This window comes from Lepus europaeus, chromosome 12, assembly GCF_033115175.1.
Source record: "Lepus europaeus isolate LE1 chromosome 12, mLepTim1.pri, whole genome shotgun sequence".
NCBI classification, from domain to species: Eukaryota; Metazoa; Chordata; class Mammalia; order Lagomorpha; family Leporidae; genus Lepus; species Lepus europaeus.
The window spans coordinates 101,020,011-101,039,850 of record NC_084838.1 but is presented as its reverse complement, the minus strand read 5'-3'; the positions used below and the strand labels follow the sequence as shown (position 1 = coordinate 101,039,850).

At 42.2% G+C, this 19,840-nt stretch overlaps 1 pseudogene; it reads right to left on the bottom strand.

Annotated features, from left to right (window-relative positions):
* The window catches only part of LOC133771084 (ras and EF-hand domain-containing protein-like), a 47,674-nt pseudogene that overhangs the window by 10,175 nt on the left and 17,659 nt on the right, over nucleotides 1–19,840 (bottom strand).

Here is a 19,840-nt window from a genome sequence, read left to right as displayed (position 1 = left end):
TATGTAACTTTCTGGAGATTAAGACTTCAAAAATTGGCCGGCGCCACAGCTCACTAGGCTAATCCTCTGCCTTGCGGTGCCGGCACACCGGGTTCTAGTCCCGGTCGGGGCACTGATCCTGTCCCGGTTGCCCCTCTTCCAGGCCAGCTCTCTGCTGTGGCCAGGGAGTGCAGTGGAGGATGGCCCAAGTCCTTGGGGCCCTGCACTCCATGGGAGACCAGGAGAAGCACCTGGCTCCTGCCATCGGAACAAGCGCAGTGTGCCGGCCGCAGCGCGCCTACCGCGGCGGCCATTGGAGGGTGAACCAATGGCAAAGGAAGACCTTTCTCTCTGTCTCTCTCTCTCTCTGTCCACTCTGCCTGTCAAAAAAAAAAAAAGACTTCAAAAATTGATAATTTTGCCCATAGTGACTGTGACATTTCCATTTAAGACATGGGTGCTTTCACAAGCAAATCTGAAGGCAGAATGTAAAGCAGTTGGAGTTTGCATATATTTGCTTTATTTATTTTTACATTTAACACTGTTTCCATAACTAGAGACCCAAAACCAGGCCTTACTACACCAACAATAATAATTTTTAAAAATGCTTAGTATGGCCGGCGCCGCGGCTCAATAGGCTAATCTTCCGCCTTGCAGCACCAGCACACAGGGTTCTAGTCCCTGTCAGAGTGCCGGATTCTGTCCCGCTTGCCCCTCTTCCAGGCCAGCCCTCTGCTGTGGCCCGGGTGTGCAGTGGAGGATGGCCCAAGTGCTTGGGTCCTGCACCCGCATGGGAGACCAGGAGAAGCACCTGGCTCCTGCCTTCGGATCAGCGTGGTGCGCCAGCCACAGCACGCTGGCCACGGCAGCCATTGGAGGCTGAACCAACGGCAAAAAGGAAGACATTTCTCTCTGTCTCTTTCACTGTCCACTCTGCCTGTCAAAAAAAAATGCTTAGAAATTCACAAAAGCTTGTCTGATTTCTTTAATTGTCAAAAGCTTTAAAATTAACTATAACCTAACAGTATTCAACTAAAATGACCTTCTTATCCAAATGCCTTTGACCATCAGTTTTTTAAGCAAACAACACAAGCTGGTATCTAAGCGCTACAAGCAGGGCTGATGCCTGCCTGCCTCAACAGGGCACACAGGAGCAGATGGAAAGGAAGGCATAGGCAGTCTAGGCCACTCCCAACTTTATGATACAATAAAGAGAAGTGATTCTGCACTATGGCTGTGACTGGGACCATTTAACCATCATGTAACCCCTTAAGACAACTGAGCATTAAATTGTCATTATGTCATTCATAATTAGGATTAGCTAGAATGCAAAAGGCCTTCAAAAAGTTTATGGAAATGTGTAAAGACTGCAAGGACAATGCTGTCACAAGGATTTACAGAGAGCCTCCACCTACTTGGACAGGCCCTTGGAGGGGAGGGTCTAAGGGACTCTCTTGAGGGGGTTGGAGAGATTATTTGCTAGTCTGTTAACCTACTTGAGACTCCAGTGTTGGGCATCTGACTAGTGCCCTTAACTTCCTAACAGAATGTGGCTCAGGTGTCCAAGGAGAAAGAACAACTAGTCTGTCGGGAAGCAATTTATGACTCATCCTCACTCTGGGGAACAGAGACTGGCCCCAGAGAGAATACAGGCTGCACAGCAAATTCCTACTCCTACAATCTGAAGACAACCTCTGCATTTCTCTAACAGGTTATGAATACCTAGGTATGGGGAAGTCCCTGTAGAAGACTGTAAAGAGTGAGCCAAAACAGGGACTCCTCCATTGGGAAAGAGAACAAAACACAGCCTTTATCCAGGTACAGGCTGCTATGACTAAGGTCCCCACACTAAGTTTGCCAAACCCAGTCCTTCAAAATGGGTAGACTTTAGACATGCTAACTGCTTCCCAAGGGGGTGTCTGTGACATGCTTCAAGACTGTTGTTTTTGGTCAATCCAACTAGACAGATATAAAACTGTATTCAGCATTTCCTGCATGAGGTCAGAAAAACAGGGTCAAACAGAATTGGAATGTCTGGTTCATCACTGGGTCATGGAAATCCTGGTTGTTGTCTCTTTTGGGCTCTATAGCTCTTGTTCTCTTACTGCATCTCTTTACACCAAATGTCTTTAATGCACTGGTTCATTTTTTTGAAAATCTATTTTATTTATTTGAAAGATAGAGTTACAGAGAAAGTTAGAGTCAGAGAGAGAGAAACGTCTTCCATCTGCTGGTTCGCTCCCCAAATGACAACAGCCAGAGCTGAGCTGATCAGAAGCCAGTAGTCAGGTGCTTCTTCCAGGTCTCCCATGTGGGTTCAGGGGCAAAAAGATCTGGGCTATCTTCCATTGCTTTCCCAGGACATAGCAGAGAGCTGGATTGGAAGAGGAGCAGCTGGAACTCGAACCATACCCATATGGGATGCTGGCACTGCAGACGGGGGCTTTAACCCACTGCACCACAGTGTTGGCCCTGCATTGGTTCATTTTGTCTCTAAAGAATAAAAGCTGTCCAGCTCCAGAAAGTTGTGAGGCAGGGGTTCCAGCTTATCCCATTGGACAACATGCCCAGTCCTCTGGACTATGCAGGACAATCTTTTCCAAGGCCACATCAAGCACCACAGGACAGACAGCAAGAGAAGAATACCTACAAGCAGCTCTATACCCCAATGCCAGGTCAAAGAAAATACAGAAGATGGCCCTTCACCCAGGCTACTCCTGTAAGATCATGGGTCACTTCTCTTGAGGAAGAATGGTAAGGTTGCTAGGTAGGCATTAGCCTATGTGTGTAAGAGAGGCTGAAGAAAATCCAAAGTTTTCTAAGAAGAGGGAATTTATTTGGTGCAGTGGAATGAGGGAAAATGTAGAAGCAAGCTTTGGCAACAGACCAGTATTCAGACATCGAAAGTCTTGCCCTTGTTGCATACACTTGTTGGTGGGTTCCAGCCCTCTCCTAGGGACACCTTATGGGAAACTTCCCAGTCCCACACTGAAGAGGCTATGAGGTTCACTATGAAGTTCTGGGAGGAATTTCAAGAATTCCACATGCAGGATGCCCTTCACCCAGGGATATCTCCCACAGAGATGGGAGAGAAGTGGAGGGTCCATACTCATATCCATGAAAACTCCATAGTACAGACTGATCTCTTTACAAAGATAGCCCCCTGGCCTGTCAAGTATACTCTCTTCATTAAACTTGGCTAGCATACTTACTGCAAAAGGAAGGGAGGAAAGAAGGAAGGAAGGAAGGGAAGGTGAAGAGAAGGAAGGGAGGGAGGGAGAGAAGGAGGAAAAAGCTGCATGGTTTTTCACCAAAATAAACACCTTTCCATTCCATTTTCCAATAACTTTTTGAAGTCCCCTCATGGATAGAATCTCAGGCTGTTAGAAAGGATAGCTGAGATCATTTTATTCAACTCCCTTCCTCATTGTAAAGATTCAGGTGCCTAAGAGACACAAGAGCTTGTTGAAGACTCCTTAGCTATTTAGGAGTAGATTCAAGAAAGAACTTCAACTCTCCTTATATCACAATCCTTCGATATTCTGGGCAGCAGCCTGTGCTCACATATAAAGGGACTTCAAAAAGGTTACGGAAAACAGAATTTAAGATGTCTGCTTGGTGAAAAAAATGTTTGAAATCCATGCAGATGAAGGCTCTTCAAAAAGTTCACAAAAATAGGTATTATGAAAAAAATTGCACATGCATTTAAAGCTTGTTTTGAAATAAAATAAACTTATTGTTTAATTTGGTTTCTCCACAAACATTTTGAAGCACCCTGCCTGGTGCAGAATGGGTATCTCTTATCTGAAATGCTTGGGACCAGAAGTTTTTCATATATTTGAATTTTCCAGATTTTTGGAATAATTACATAAACTTTACCAGCTGAGTATCCCTAGTCCAAAAATCAAAAGTCCAAAATGCTCCAAATGCTTAATTAAGTTTTAAAAAAATTATGAGAGCCAGCCCAAGATCTTTCCCACTGGCTCACTCTCCAAATGAATATAACAGCCAATACTGGATTGGGCTAGAACTCAATCCAGGTCTACCACATGAGTGGCAGGGATCCAACTACTTGAGCCATCAGAGGGCACCTCCCAGGGTCTGCAATAGCCAGAGTCAGGTATTAAACCCAGCACCACTGGGATGTGGGCATCTTAATCACCATGCCAAAACACCTACGCCTGCCCACCCCACACCTATTCAAACCTTTTCAGTGGACATCTGTACTCAGAAAGTTTTGGATTTTGCAACACTACTGAATTTTGGATTTTTGGATTATGGATATTCTCTTCGTATAAAGGTTGACCCTACTGCATCCTTCCCAGCTTGTGGGAGCATCGATTCATCACTTCACTGAACAAGGCTAAGGCAGGACTGACACTGTGTTGAACCTTGGGCTAAGGATTCGCTAAAGACCTGCAGGACCTCCCCCATTCCTCTGCTCCCTATCAGCTACAACACCTCTGTTCAAGAATACTCAGGTACATATTCATGAAACACTAACACCAAACATCTACCTTTAGTAAAGTCAAACACTGAATTGCATCAAATTCTTCCCCCTTTACTGAATGTAGCTTTCTGACCAAAGTAATTTATATTCCCTAAGAACTGCAAAGTGGTGGATTACATTATCTGACCCACCCTACAGTCACCCGGATTTCAACGTTTTGTCCCCGAATTAAGCTTATCCTTTAATTCTATTTTCCACCAACTATTTAAAGTACCCTCATATAAAGGTTTTACTCAGGGACTTTTTTGTCAAATGTGATATTAACTCACTATTTCCTTACCAATCATAGGCCATAGAATACGTAATTATTTGAATCTAAACACGTTTAAATATTTTATTTTTTCCTACCTGTTGTAGGACACACTCAAAGTTTCTGCTTTAAACAGAGGATTTCTAGTGTTATGGGGGGTGGGAGGTATCATACTTGGAGTGATGTCAAAGGGAAAGATGTTCAAAGATACTGGGTATTAGCCTAGCTCATCTGCCAAGCCCTGTCACCTAAAGTCCTGACACCTGTTTCTCAATCCTCTAAGGTGAAGGCAAAAATCTATCCCAAGTCTCTAGTCCAAACATTCCACTAACAGACCATTCCACTAGTCTATTAGGCACTATAAATACCAAGTCACTAATTCAAAACCAGCGTTGAAAATACCACAATAACTGTCAACGTTTACCAGCTGAACAGGTCAATTATCACACTAAAGATTCTTATAAAATCTCACAAATACTCAAAAATATAATTGCACATTTAAAATTATGTTTTTGCTTTGTTTGCAATTGGAGATCATTGTCACAAATTTTATTACTGCCCATTTTGATTTTTCCTTTTTTTGTTTTTGATATTTAATCCCTGTAGGACAGTAAAGGATCATTTTTTCGTTTGTTGCAAAAACTATGCTTAAGCAATAAATCTAACAATAGCACTGTTATTTCCTAGAACACTTTAAGAATTAAAACATGAATGCTTATATTCAAGTTCTTAAATGACATAAGTTGTATTCTAACCTGTATTCCAAAATGTTATTTATTATTTATTTTTTTTGTAGGCAGAATTAGACAGTGAAAGAGAGAAACAGAGAGAGAAAGATCTTCCTTCCATTGGTTCACCTCCCAAATGGCTGCTACAGCCAGCGCGCTGCGCGGATCCGAAGCCAGGAGCCAAGTGCTTCCTCCTGGTCTCCCATGGGGGTGCAGGGCCCAAGCACCTGGGCCATCCTCCACTGCCTTCCTGGGCCACAGCAGAGAGCTGGACTGGAAGAGGAACACTCGGGACAGAACAGACGCCCCAACTGGGACTAGAACCCAGAGTACCAGTGCCGCAGGTGAAGGATTGACCTAGTGAGCCATGGCGCTGGCCAAAGTGTTATTTATTTTTTAATAACACTGCTACCAACATAATAATTACCTAGGTACTACTCATTTTGACACTGACCCACTACACCACTTTTCTTAAACCCAGGATAACGTCACAAGAGCTGTACCCACAATAGTCTCTAGTGTTTAAAATCTGGTTCCTGAAAATAACTCCTATAAGTCAACTATTAGCTTCATGGTGACATTTTCCAGAAATGTCAATGGCACTTCGGATGCACCTGTTTTGTTTGGCAGTGAATATATTTTGCCAGTGTTCAAAGAACAAGCAGCATTACCAGCTTTTATCATATCCATGCACATTTGCTTCATGGCTTAAAAAAAAAGATGGTATTTCCTGTTGTACATGGGCACCTCAAAAAGTTCATAGAAAATGGAATTAAAAGATAAGTTGATTGCCTTGCAAAAGTTTTGAGATCCCTGTACATGAATCATCAAAAAGTTCAGGGACAATACTATGCTATACAAAGCTATGCATGGATTAAAAAAAAAAGTACCAAAGTAAACTTGACTTTTATTTTGGTTTTAGAAAGGTATTTATTTGAAAGACAAAGATACACCCAGAGAAAGACAGATAGACAGATCAACATGCATACATAGAAAGATCTGCATCTAGTGGTTCACTCCCCAAATGCCCATAACAGCCAGGACTGGTCCCAGCCAAAGCTGGGAACCAAGAACTCGATCTGCCATCTCCAGGCTGAGCATAGCAGAAAGCTGGAGCTGGAAGCAGAGCCAGGACTCAGCCCCAACACTGCAGTAATCACAAGTGGCATCTCCAGTGTTATGCCAAGTGTGTGTCCATCCCTATTCCTACCTTTCAACTCCTTTCCCATAAAGCTTTTGATGTACTGGTATATTCTACCTTTACAATCTGGTCAAGAAATTTGACGTATGTGCTACCTAGGTAAAAATGCAATCTCACATTCCAGTTTTCCAAATACAAGGCCAGACTTTACCGAGCAAGATGTAGAACAGCTTCCACTACATTGGAACCATCTTTGGCACTTGTTTCACAGAATAAGGCACCATAGGTCTGCAGAAAAGGAATGCACACAGTTAAACAGAGCCTTTAACTTGCAATTCCTGGAATTTCAAATCAGTAAGATGAAATAAAAATATATGTTCCTTTTACCATACTGAGAGACTAACAGTTAAGAATTTGAAGTCAGAGTTTCAATACTTAAATTTTAAAAATCTTTGAATGTAGTTATTCTAGAAATAAGTCCTACAAATTTTTACTCTGCATTAAAACAACACATATTTCATGCTTTGAGGTTTTATTTCCAGCATTCACACACGCTATCAAATTTCATCAAATAATTTGAGACAAAGATGATGGCTGAAGGTAAGCACTCACGAGTTTGATGCCAATCAAAGGGACGTTTCTTTTTGGCCAGCAGGACAGGAACATCCTATTTCACACCATCATCTTTTCCACCAGAATTTGACATCCTGTGTCTCACTAAAATTAACATGTGTTCTCTAGTCCTCTAATATTCAACCTCCCAGTGGTTATGAATATGATCACTGATCAGATCATTCTCCTTCTTCCAAACATTTTTAATTATATATTTAAGTTATACAAGTTTCATCTTTCAGTGATTCCTGGCTCTTCTTTAGGTAATGTTTAAATGATTTTCCATGGCTAACACGGCGCAGTTTGATGTGCCCCCAATCAACCTCCCACCATTCCCCTGCAGCTGTAAAGCTCCTGTTACCCTGCAGTGCTCCCAATTCCCTTTGAACTCAGGACCTTTACACCTGCTCTCCCTATTACCTAGGCTGCCCCCTACTTCCTCCACCACCTTCACCAGGCTAACCACTTCCTACAGTTTTTACTTTACAGTTTGAATTTTAGGAAATCCTTTCTTGAAGTTAAGATTAACACTTTTCAAACTCTGAGAATTCTTTACTAGGTCTTCTTAGAAAACCTCACAGCACTCCGTATTTTTCCTGCATCGTACTTGCTACTGTTGCAACTGCTGAAGTTATCTTTGTGTGTCTTTGCCTAACAAATCGAAGACGTTTTCTTTTTAAGCAAGGAGAACTGAGTGCACTGTGTCATTGGGTGTGGGTTTTAAACAACCTTGTGTGGGACAAGGGTAGCATTAGATGATTTCTCTGGAACAGGAAGAGAAAGAAGCAGGCATAGGAAGACTCCCTAAGGGGGTATATATCCAGGAGACCCCAACTACATAGAATATCTATATAAACCATAAAATGAACATCTTCTCTAGCAGAAGCAGCTGCAGCTGCTGCTTACTTCTATGAACAGGATGTTACCGATACAATAGAGCCTGCCTCTGAGGATGCAGGGGGGTGGACGTCCTGAGATGCATAAGCAAGCAAACCCTGGGGGCTCTGCTAGTGTGGGGCAGAGTTGGGCATGTGGATTACACGAGTTTCCTGTCTGTCTCCGCCGGACAGTAAACTATGAGATGGCAAAGACTGTTTTGCTTGGCACATAATGAAGTGTTTGCCACACGGCAGATACAACTTCATGTATGTTAAATGAATCTCTTCCATATCTCACTGTCCAGTTTTGATGTTTATCACATCTGGTTATCAATTTTAAGATTTAAAACAAGACTTTCCAACTTAAAAGAACTTAAAGTTCACATACATATGCTACAGAATAGTCCTTTCATGGTGCTGATGACCGACAACATCACCATCAGATCTGACCAGGACAGGGTGAACTTGCTTGGCCCAAGGTGCCTCTGATTCCTTGCACAGGTCAACTCATAGGAGGCTACACTACATCCTGACAGGATGACAGTATACAGGAGCAAACACGGCCCACAGTAGCAATCTGGACAGGATTGTACTGCATCCCTTTTACACGCATAACCCAAACTAATGTTAGACTATTTCAAATAAGCACGAATCTTCGAGAAAAAAGTCTTCTGATTCCCTTTCACCCAGGTGAGGCCCTGTTCCATCTCCTGTCCCCTGGTACGGTAACCCCCTAGGGTCAAGCACACCTTTTCAGAACAGGACTTCCGTTCATTTTCCTTTACCTGGACTTCAGGACTAGAGAAGGATTCCAGGAGCTGGGTTAGAGGGAGGAGGATGAGGCAGGATTATTCTGGCACCTCATTGTAGTGATGCTCAGTGGAGGAACTGAGCATGTGAATGTTTTCCTTTAAGAGGGAATCGATGACACTCAAGAGGAGGGTGCTGGGAGCTCTGCATGCATGAAGGGGACAGTGCCTCATCAAACAGGGAGGAGGTACGACTGAGGCTCTCTCTAGCAAAGGTAGACAAAAGAGGAAGGGCATTGACTCCAAAGTCATTGCACCCCCACAGTCCCTTCCAGTTCAGACCACCCTCATGCTTACCATGGCCAGCTTTTCTCCAAAGTACCCTGAGACACACTGTTGCCCCTCTGCAGAAGCGGAGTCTCGGAGGTCAGCCTTGTTTCCCACCAGCATGATAGGGTCATGGGCTGCATCCTTCCATGAAGAAACAAAACATACAAACATCAAACATGGGCCACATGGAGATCATGACGAGGACAACCAGAGCAGCACCTGTTAACATTTTCCAACTGTCCCTTGTGTGCAAAATGATGGATTCCACACTTGGTGAAGTAAACGTGTTACATAAATGTGAGCACATTCAGTGTGTGCACAACTACTCTAAGTCTTATTTCTGTAGAACAAGGTGTCTTATTCATCCTTGTCAAAGTCCTGCCGTCAACTATAATAACAGAATTATTTACATTATATTGAAGATTATATCTTTAAGTCTCAAAATATCTCTAAACACCTCCACACTCTCCACCTATTCACAGGTGAGAAAATGGAATTCAGGCCGGCGCCGTGGCTTAACAGGCTAATCCTCCGCCTTGCGGCACCGGCACACCGGGTTCTAGTCCCGGTCGGGGCGCCAGATTCTATCCCGGTTGCCCCTCTTCCAGGCCAGCTCTCTGCTATCACCCGGGAAGGCAGTGGAGGATGGCCCAAGTCCTTGGGCCCTGCACCTGCATGGGAGACCAGGAGAAGCACCTGGCTCCTGGCTTTGGATCAGCGCGATGCCCAGGCTGCAGCGGCCATTGGAGGGTGAACCAACGGCAAAAAGGAAGACCTTTCTCTCTGTCTCTCTCTCTCTCTCACTATCCACTCTGCCTGTCAAAAAAAAGAAGAAAAGAAAATGGAATTCAGAGAAATTGAATAAAAAGGTGTAAGGACTGGGGCCTGGTTCCACACTAACTGTATAACCATGCTACTCACATCCTTACATTAATGACAAGAGAGCAGGAACTGGGATAAGTCCATTTTATGCAAAGGAAAATTGGTATTTACTAATTTCTTATCACTAACACACAAAGTAATACAAACTAACATAAGAAACATGACCTCAGAGTTCTATTTGGCTGTGGTACCCACACAATTTTCTACCTTATACTTTTACTTCAAACAACAATGATTGCAAGTCAATGTCACTAACCCAGGCACAAAACGCACAGATAATTTTTCCACCACTGTGGATCAAAAATGCAGTTCAAAAGTTCCACAACATGGGGCTGCCTTGGTGTTACAGTGAGTTAAGCCTCAGCCAGTGATGCCAGTATCCCATTTAAGCAAAGGTTCGAGCGAGTTCTGGCTGCTCCACTTCTGATCCAGCTCCCTGCTAATGCTCTTGGGAAAGCAATGGAAGGTGGCCCCAGTGCTTAGGAACCTGCCATCCATGTGGGATAACCAGATAGATTTCTGAGCTCCTGGCTTCAGCCCGGACCAGTCCTGACAGTTGTGGTAGCCATTTTGGGGTGAATCAGCAGATGGAAGATTCCCTCTCCCTCTCCCTCTCCCTCTCCCTCTCCCTCTCCCTCTCCCTCTCCCTTACTCTGCCTTTCAAATAAATAAATAAGTAAATATTTTTTTTAAAAAATCCATATTCATTGCTCTTTGGTTTACAACAAAAGCAAAATGCAGAAACCCTAAAGATCAATGTTTCTCTGGTTCCTAAATAGGACTGGCAGCAGCCCTGATCGACATATGTGAGAACTAGTCTCACAGAGCCTACAGACAGCCGCTGCTCATCAGTTTGGGACTACCACAATGACAAGAAATGAGGCTGCGGTTGGCACCGTGGCATAGCAAGTAAAGCTGCCGCCTGCGATGCCGGCATCCCATGTGGGCACTGTTTCAAGCCCTGGCTGCTCCACTTCCGATTCAGCTCCCTGCTAGTGTGCCTGGGAAAGTGGTGGAAGAGGGCCCCTGTGCCCTCGTGGGAGACCTGGATGAAGCTCCTGGCTTCAGACCTGCCCAGCTCTGGCCACTGTGGCCATTTAGGGAGTGAACCACAGTATGGAAGATCTCTCTCTCTCTCTCTCTCTCTCTCTCTGTAACTTTCCATTTCAAATAAATAAATAATCTTTAAAAAGCAAAGAAACGAGGCCTAAAATGAAACTGAGCTTGACTTCCTTTCTCTTCAGACGGTGTTCCTTTCACTGTAGTCAAAGTAAAAGGGAGAAGAGAATGAAAGGCTCTCCCAAAAATTCCTGGCTCCACCCATGAATGTGTTCATTAATTGTGTTCTTTGGTGATCTCAGGATTCAAGGGGGCATGGTTTAGAAGCCACTGACAAAGCATTCACTTAAGTAAGCCAAGAGCGTGAGCCTCTAAATGATTTACCACAGGTCATACAGGTAATATTGGCATCTCCTGCAAGTTGTGGCCTAAGTAACACCTCCACCTCACCAATGAAAACTGAAGCCCACCCCCTCCTCATAAGGCCGTATTCTGTTCTCCATTTTGTTTCTATAACATTAGATACTTTCCAGCATATGTTTTGTTTATGTTTATTGCTTTAAAACTGCTTTTTGCCCTACAATACAAACTCTATAAGGCTAGGGCTCTTGTTTCTATTAACAGACACATGTTAAGTACATAGAGGAGTAAATGCAATGGAGTTACTCAAAAAATATTTTTGATTGTGTAAAACTTAGGACGAGATCTTTTATCTCAACTGTCACCATTTAGGTTCTACCTAACTATTCAAACAACAAAATAGTCACTATAGTAAGTAAATGGCCACAATTCTATTTAATCCATAATTCTAGTACAAGACTTTTAACCCAGTAGTTTTGGATCAAAGTGTACAATGATTAATTCCCAGGGTCCATTCATCATGCACATTCTATTGTTTATCAGTCATCTGGCAGACTGCCCAAGATTTGTTTCCAGCCATATCTATTGTAAGCTATCAATCTTCCCCACAGGATCTCATCAAAATTCAAAAGTGAGACTTAGAGAAGATTCATGATGTTCTCTCTCTCTCTCTCTTTTTTTTTTTGTAAAGTAAAAGGCAGATGCCACATGCTACCTAATTTGTCTACCATAACTAATTCAAAAAGTCATCTTGAATACCTCTTCTACCTCTCCAGACCCTATGGAAAGGTGGTAGCCATGCTGCAAAGTGACTCACAACATGCAGGTGCTTAGCCAATTATGGCAGTGGAAGTCCTGGCACACGCTATGGCTGACAACTTAATGTAAGGGCTACGAGGAGTCTGCAAAAGTTCACAGAAAATGGTGCTTGACCTGGTTAAATACTGTCTTAAAGCTTCATACAAAACAAATGGGCTTTTCCATAAGTGGCCTTAAGAAAACATGGGAGACAATTCATGTTTGAAAAATGCTGACAGGGTGAAGAAAGCCCAGTGTAAAATGAATCGCATTTTAAGTGATTCGGTTAAAGAGTTTGGGCTCCTGTAGCAAACTAATACTAGATAATAAGGAAATGGGGGTGAAATTTTTTTTATTGTTGTTAAATCATTTTGTGAATGTCCCCCTCAAAAGAAGCTAATGGAATATTTGGCATTAAGGGCATTTGGTGGTTTTATTTTTGTTTGGGGGGATTGTCAGAAAATCCCTTTTCTTTTTTTCTTATGTCTAACAGACTACGGAACAATTGTTGATATGCATAGCATTGGAATACTGATCATCATATACTCTTAAAGTAACACCTAAAGCAAGAATGACCAATATTCTGATCATTGGCACTGGATCACAAAATGTGATAACATTTTAAATTTATAAAACTTTACTAAATAAAGTTTTATTTTCTCCACTAAAGTATTTCCTTACTCTGACTTAGAGGCATTACTTTCTCCTAAATATTGGTCAATTCCTGACATAAGATGTGAGGTTCACAGTTGTATTCCAGTATTCATGATATATTCCTGATTTTTCAATTAGGAAAAGTAAAATCCAAAATGTTATCAAAACAAAGTGCAATATTAAATGTTTGCTTTCTAGATTATATTCTATGGCTGTTTGTAATTTTTCTCTATTTTTTTCTTTTTTTATTTGGTGCTGAATATGTCTTTGTAGGCTCTGTTTTAAGAAAACAATATGTGGGAAATGATTTAATTTTTCCTATTGCTCTTCCTTGTGGAAAATAAAGTGTTTTGTTTGTTTTGTTTTTCTTTTTTGTAAAAAAAAAAAAAGTTCACAGAAAATGAACAGAATGAAAAAAAAACTAGGCACAGATTTTAGATAATTACACCATAATAAACATTTTAATTCTATTTTCTATGAACTTTTTCAAGTACTATCATATTTCACTGTGGCTGATCTTGCTTTTTGTGCTTCCTTTTCTTGAGCATAAGCTAAAAGTTTTTAAAATGAAGGCTAAGTTCAAAACTTCAGCAATGAAAAGTTTTTCTGGAGATCTAAATATCAGTGTGTATGAGTCAGCTGGGATTGTCCATTACCCTCTGAACTTATTGCTCTAGTCCAGAGAGCTGCACTTAACTCCTTTAAGCCTCTACTCCGTGCACTATCTGTACTTTGGAATCCTTTCCTGACACAAACTCTTGTGTTAATTTGCTGCTCACTTTGCTTTATTGCAGTAGCAGCCAGTGTTGACAAAGGAAGCTCCCTTTGAGCACCCATTCTAACTACTAAATTTCTACAAGCAAGTGCCTTATACTCTCTAGTTCTTAGTTTTCTAATGAAAGGTGAAAATAATGTCTCTTACTTCCTTTCTCAGGTGCTACAGATGAATATGACAGAAACATAAATAAGAATACATTTCCACTATTTTCATAGTCATTGTAAGGCAATGATATTGATGTTGACAGGCTGATATTGATATTGATAAATAAATGCCTATTTATTTGTCACTGTCAAAGTCTTATTGCCAAGTGCAGTCATTTTCCACATTACTCTGTAGTCAGTTAGAAAGAGAACATTTATTCCAGAGATCAACTTCAGAGTAAACAAAAACTGTGCTGTTTAGTCACTACTGTTACATAATGCCTGTTTAAAATTATAAATAACTACTTATTGCAAAAGTTGTATTAGCCACTGGTTTAGTTTTCAAGAGAGTCTGCTGACAATAGCTCAAACTGTAGATTTCTACTGATCAAAACCCTTTGGTAGCATTCTAAATGTGGTTAAAATAATTTCCTACCTTTAAAATTAGTTTACCATGAAATCAAGGGATATGAAAGCATCTCCAGGTGGAAGACACCACCTTATTTAGGCAAGGAAAGCACAGATGATATGCCACACGTTGGAAATGCCAACTGGTATTTCAGGGATACCCTAGGGTATCTAAAGACCCACCTTACTTCCAGATTAAGGTTGAGAACACAGTTGGCTCTAGAATTTGGACCCCGGCACACATGCACATCCAGCTGATGTATACCTCTGATTCTGTTGAGTGTGGAAGCCCCTGTGTACATGCAATCATACTATACACCAACCACAACACCTCCTTGCTTATAAAAGCTTCTTGTTTTTAAATAACCTGGCTTTGCACTTGCTCACCATGGGGTTCTGACTTTATAAGAAAATCCAGAGGTTTTATTAATTATTGTTTAATTATAAAGCCTTTATTCTGAGGCAGGAATTTAATATCATACCTCAATCTACGTCACTGGTTAGGTGTGTGTAGGTGTGTGTGTGTGTGTGGATATGTGTGTAGCTGTATACATTTTTGCTTCATTTATGAAATTCTTCTGAAATGGATTAGGTTAGTTTGTGAGGCACATAAGAACACGATTCTCAGAGTACAAACTACTCTAGCTCCATGTGTTCATTACTGATTGAAACTCTTTTTATCCACTTAACCTATCTGCATTTCTTTAAAAAGATTTATTTATTTATTTGAAAGAGTTACAGAGAAAAAGAGGAAGACACACAAACACACACACACAGAAAGAGAAAGAGAGAAAGAGAGAGAGAGAGAGAGAATGAATCTTTCATCTGCTGGTTCAGGTTCACTTTCCAGAAGGCTGCAACGGCCAGGATTGGGCCAGGTCAAAGCCAGGATCCTAAAGTTTCATCCAGGTCTCCCATATGGGTGACAGGGCCCAGGTACTTAAACTATCTTCTGCTGTTTTTTCCCAGGCCATTATCAGGGAGCTGGACAGGAAGTGGAGCAGCCAGGACATAAACCAGCACACATACAGGATGAAGGTGTTACAGAAGGAGACTTTGTCCATGAAACCACAAAGCCAGACATCCAATTGTATTCTCAATAAGGAGTGAAGAAGTGAAATCCTGATTTGAGGGATCACCCCCATAAATATCTGACTCTTAATTAAAAATATAAGCACAACCAGACTCTCCCAAACTCAAATATTTATCCTTTTAAAAAAGTAGGCCATTCAAATCTTCCCTGAGAATATTTCCATGGCAATTAACTATGTTAAATAAAAAAAAACAAGTTATATTTTTACTAGAGAGCTTTCAAAAAACACAAAACTCACACAAATTTGCAAGTTAAAACCAAATAAAGCTATAAAAACAAGAAAAGTAAATGTATAACATATTTTCAAGTTTTTATACTAGCATCAAAATTATATTGAATTAATCACCCCCTAGAAAGGAATATCAGCACAGACCACGGTGGGCTCCAGGCATGGTGGAACATGATGAGCACGCGAGTGCTGGGTCCCTGCCACTCCAAGGAACTGGTGATGTGACGACGTCCCTTGGACTCTACCATGGAGGACCTTGTGGTCCAGTACTTAAAAGCGTTATTCATGGTGTCTACTCTTTTCAAAAATGCATCATAGTGAAATTTTTAAGATAATTTTGAGTTATATACCTTTCTCACCTATTTGCTTAGAACTGATCTTCAATAGTACTCCAGAAATACTGAATCACACCTATTCATTTTTAAAAATCCATTTTGCTCAATAACAAGAGTGCTCAGTTGCCTATAAATCAATAAGTCATCAAAGTTTTTTATTTAACAGATCACCAGGGGCTGGTGCTGTGGCATAGCAAGTAAAGTCACCCCCTGTAACACCAGCATCCTATATAGGCACCAGTTCGAGACCTGGCTGTTCCATTTCCATTCCAGCTCTCTGTCTATGGCCTGGGAAGGCAGCAGAAAATGGCTCAATTGCTTGTGCCCCTGTTCTTATGTGGGAGACCTGGAAGCTCCAGGCTCCTGGCTCTGGCCTGGCCTAGCCCCAGCTGATATGGCCATTTGGCCAGTGAACAAGCAAATGAAAGACACCTCTCTCTCTCTCTCTCTCTCTCTCTCTCTCTCTCTCCCCCTCTCTGTAACTCTGCCTTTCAAATAAATAAATAAATAAATAGCTATCTTCCATCCATTGGTTCACTACCCAAATGGCTGCAATGGCCAGAGCAGAGCTGAGCTGAAGCCAGAGGCCAGGAGCTTCATCTGGGTCTCCCAGATCGGGGCAGAGGCCCAATGAGTTGGGCCATCTTCTACTGCTTTCCAAGGCCATAACAGAGAGCTGGAGCAAAAGTGGAGCAGCCGGGACCCAACTGGTGCCCATATGGGAGGCCAACACTGCAGGTTGTGGCTTTACCCACTATGCTGCAGCACCAGCCCCATAAATAAATAAATCTTTAAAAAAAAATCACCAATAAGCCTTGCTTCCTGGAATGGCAACTTAACCAATTGCTATCACAAGGATATGTTTTATACCAAGCCTACCCAAAAGAAAATTACTTGAACACTGAGTTATAAAGTTGCAAAGAAATAGAGAGCTGGAAACCTTTTATTTACGCTTTCATTTTCATCTGCAAACTCGAGAATCCTACAAGAATAACTTAACTAGGAACACTAGACAAATGTGTGTACACATACACAAACACAGAAGTACTTTTTAAGTGTTTATTAGTAGGTCTCACAAAATATAGCCCACAAATCTTTCGCTTGATATTGATTAAATAGTACTAAATTCTAACATTTGATAAGTCTATGTGACTCCTTCAGTGTTGTAGCTCGTGAATAGCCACTAGCCAGATTTCTGTTTCAAGGGTTTCCTTTGCCTGGGCACAACTCACAAGACTTCTTAGACACTTACAGACCATGACAACAGTTTGAAGTTCCTGTACTACATAAGCTGCAATGTCATCTGCGGTAACACCACAGGCTTCCCTGAAACATCTCCTACAGAATCCATGTCTTGTTACATGGAATTAGGGAACAAAGGAATGGTAGGGCATCAAATGACATCAGAATATCTTTTATTTTACTTGTAATTTTTACATGGTTCATGTCTCAGAACTTTAAAGTAAGATCCTAGAAAAAAGAAATTAGAGCCCCAAATATATTACATTATTTTAATTCATCTGTATGGAAATTGACCTTCCTTTTATTTGATCTAGAATTCAAATTAAAAAACAAACAGATGTTAACATACCTGTCATAACCCAGAGGTTGAAGAGAATGACCATTAAATTTAAGATTGCTTCTAGAAATTGTATTCCCTGGTGATATGCTATTTACACGATAATATATAAGTAATTATATGTTATTCCATGTAAACATTTCTCTCTCTCTCTCTTTCTCTCTCTCTCTCTCACCATCTTCAAAAAGTCCACAGATAAAAACTAAGCGTGAAAATCAAGTGGAAAATTGCAGCAAAGATAACCAATCTTCTCTCTTTATCATCTAATCTTAAGTCTAAACACTACTGCATATTTCATTAAGCAGGTACTCTAATTTGCCAGATTTGCTAGGAACCTGGAATACCAACTTCCTTGGACTTAAATCTTTTCAAACAATAGCTCCTATGCTGATGATACCACTACCATAAAGAATATTCAATGTGACTAAATCCATCAACCAACCTGAAGCACTCTCTCGCTCTTTTTTTTTTTTTAAGATTCATTTTATTTGTTTGAAAGACAGAGTTACAGAGAGAGGTAGAGCCAGAGAGAGAGAGAGAGAGAGAGAGAGAGAGACAGGTCTTCCATTTGTGGTTCACTCCCCAAATGGCCACAATGACCCGAGCTGAGCTTATCTGAATCCAGGAACCAAGGAGCTTCTTCCAGGTCACCCATGCAGGTGCAGGAGCCCAAGCACTTGGGTCTTTTTCTACTGCTTTCCCAGGCCATAGCAGAGAGCTGGATTGGAAGGAGAGCTGCCGGGACTCAAACCGGCGCCAATATGGGATGCCGGCACTGCAGGCCGGGGCTTTAACACACTGCGCCACAGCATTGGTCCCTCTCTCCCTCCTTTCAAATGAGCAATATTTTATTTCTGCTTCCATGAGATTTTCCACTTGTTCTTACACTATCTGCATACATCTTAACTTGCTATCACATCAAACACTCAAGGCAAAGCTCATATTTTATGCACCTTTCTTTAGTTCTAAACGATCTAACAAAAGACTTGGTTGAGCCGGCACACCGGGTTCTAGTCCCGGTCGGGGCACCGATCCTGTCCCGGTTGTCCCTCTTCCAGGCCAGCTCTCTGCTGTGGCCAGGGAGTGCAGTGGAAGATGGCCCAAGTGCTTGGGCCCTGCACCCCATGGGAGACCAGGAGAAGCACCTGGCTCCTGCCATCGGAACAGCGCGGTGCGCCGGCCGCAGCGGGCTACCCCGGCGGCCATTGGAGGGTGAACCAACGGCAAAAGGAAGACCTTTCTCTCTGTCTCTCTCTCTCACTGTCCACTCTGCCTGTCAAAAAAAAAGACTTGGTTGATGTGGAGGCATTTATTTCTGCAGCAGGGTAACATTTTTTTTTTTAAATTCGGAAAAAATATTGTCTTTTGCTTTTCTATGGAAAGAACTTCTCATTATAAAGATCTACATGAAAGTATTCTCTAAGAAGTTAAATTATTTTCATCCCCTTCAAATTATTCTAAAACCAGAAGGACTGAAATGCATCGTAAAATGAGATGGTATACCAAGGATCTGCTGAACTCGCTGCAGCTGTTTTCAGGGGCACTCCTAAGACCGTCGTTACTGTCACGAAGCTTCCGGTTCGCTGTTCTGCAGAGTAAAGAGACAGATAATGAGTAAAATGCGGATCGATACCTCCACTACTGTTCCATATCCGGCCTACAGAATGTGGAATCGCTCACCCCCTTTCGCAACTTTCTACCACTTCCCTTCACATCTCATTCATCGAGATCTAATTCTTTATTCAAAGTACAACAATTTAATTGATTTGTTGTCTTTCTTCGGAGGTCTCAGGGTGTTTTAGGAATGAATTGGCAATGCTGTGGACCTCGGCAGCTCAGGGAGCCCCCCGGAGGCCTGAGCCCGAGGGCCGGCTCTCCCACCCCTGTAGCCGGCGTGGATGCGATGTGACATCATGCTTTCTTTGTCCTCCTGGCTACGCCTGGCCTGGCGCTGTTCCATCAGGCACCGTCTTGTAGCAGGTATGCAGGTTGGTGTTGATCTCAGACAACTTCGGGCTCAGATCCCACCACAGGAGCTTGCTGCCTTGTGACCTTCTGGGCGTCACGTTTCCTTCAGAGCCTGAGCTGCCCCTTCTGCACGGGGAGGACAACAGCCGGGTTGCTGCCTCACAGAGCGGCTAATCTTCCCTTGTTTCAGGCCACTTCACCCTTCAGAGCTCGGCTCTGTCCTCACTTCCTCCGGGAACACATTGATGCCCTTCCTGGAGAGGTCAAGGCCTCCCTCAGGGCACAGGTGCCTTTCCTTTACCACCCCGCTCCCATTGGCACTGCATATTTATGTCTGAACACTTGGCCAGTTTCTGTTTTCCTCCCCAAATGAGCTT